Raw genomic sequence first — 2,115 nt, forward strand, 5'->3', positions numbered from 1 at the left:
TTAATTAATTAGGCTCAATGACTTAATTAAATAATTTAATGAATTAAGCACAACTTAATTAAACAATTTTAATCAAGTGCTTGAGATGCTTATAACTTCTAATTTGATTAAGTCTAACTTAATCACCTCTTGCATTTTATTTTCAACATTTATTTTAGGTGTGTGACCCATTAGGCTTCTAACATGTTGACAATGAGCTCAACATACAATTCTTAAGTTAACCTTAGAATTAGATAAATTTAAACTACTTTAAATTTATCATTAATTAAGTTAACTAGCTAAAGTTCATAGACCGGGATTGGGATCTAGAAATTCGTCATGGTCACACAAATGTTAGAAGAGTCAAGATGGTTTGACTCAACCTTTTAGTGATCAGCCTTTCAGTGTAATCCATTCCTTCATCATATATCCCAGAGATGATAAGAGCATGGTGCAATGTCTACTCTTATTGATTTCCATATTCATTCTTAAAGTTTGATCATCAGCTTTATAAAGACTTATGAAACTCCTTTCATAATCTTCAAGTCGTCTTGGCTAAAGACTTCAATAAGCTAATATCAACCAAGAACAGTTAGGATATGTCCCCTTGCATCACTTGAGGTGATGATTCCTATCTTGACTACTCATTTGCCTTTACATGCTTCATGCTATAGTCAAAAGTATCCCGTTTTTGGCATCCTTAGTTAAGCACCCGTAGGGATAAAATCAAAGCATAGCACTCCACACATAAGACAACCTAGTGTCTCAAGTCTAGGGAGTATTTACACAATTGACACATGAGAAGTATTGCATAGAAACTTGAGTGAAATACCAAATGCACTTCTCACGGCAGGTTATGTTTAGTGAACTTGCTCTCCTAAGCAAGCACCTACATTCTAGTTTCAAGTATCTCTATACTTCAACCTATGAGATCGGTTGTTTACTTCTCAAGTAAGGAACATAGAATGTACTAGTTTCTAGGCATCATTGATGTGCAGATGTTTATGAACAATCATCAACAATAGATATAACATGACCAATCTAGCAATTTGTTCAAAAACAAACACATAACATTGTATCCCATCTCTTCTTCTATCTTCTCCCTTTTTTTTGTCATCATTAAAAAATATATTCCAACCTCCCTCTTAATGAGTGTGATGCAAGTAAATTTTATGAGCATATGTACCATAAGTATTTCAAGACAATTATAAGCTACATTCCAAGAAAATTAAACATTGAAGTACAGTAGTTCTTTGCATCAAACACAACAATTCTTTGTTATTTCTCCCTCATTTTGTCATTATCAAAAAATGAGTTCTAAAACAAGGTTAATTTAAAACACACCCTTTTTAGACAAATTATGAAACTACTAAGCTTCCAATTGTTAAAACACCAATTGTTAGGGGGGAAATTATGAGCTTAAAATAAATGAGTATTTAAATAAATATTCAACAAGTACATCTAATACTCAAGTATATATGGAACTAGATACGTATGAGAATTTAAATAGATGCTCAATATATGCATCAAATACTCATATTTTCAAGAAATATTTGTAAAATACTTCCTAGGCATGTCTAAGGTGTCAGTAGTTATCAAGCATCATTCTCAATAATCATTAGGTATTATCAATAATTTTCTAATTCATATATGAAAATAGAAACTCAAGGAAAAAAAAATATCATCAATAAGCATTCTTAATTACCATCAAATATTTCTTTAGCAAGCATTCTAAGAAATATTCTTTAAACCATGATTGAAACTATCAATATAATATTAGCCTTATACTTAATTAAACTATTTTAATTAAGTCTTTAGAAGTTAAAGCCTAGGATATGATTTAAGTCCAACTTTAATCATCACACTCCCAATTTAATTCATTATGCAACTTATTATGTGTGATCCATTAGGTTCCAAATATGTAGGCAGTGGAATTGAATTATAATTTTTATTAAATTAATTAATTCAATTTTATAGACTAAGATTGGCATGTTGCAATACATTATGATCACCCAATTGTTAGGAGAGTCAAAAGGTTCTTTGACAAGCTTTTAATGTATAGTCTATGAGTATAATTCATTCTCTCATCATATATATAGAAAATGATAAGAGCATGGTGTAGTGTCTACTCTTATT

This window comes from Theobroma umbraticum, unplaced genomic scaffold, assembly GCF_002168275.2.
Source record: "Theobroma umbraticum cultivar Fairchild unplaced genomic scaffold, ASM216827v3 scaffold_51.0, whole genome shotgun sequence".
In the NCBI taxonomy this organism is placed as follows: Eukaryota; Viridiplantae; Streptophyta; class Magnoliopsida; order Malvales; family Malvaceae; genus Theobroma; species Theobroma umbraticum.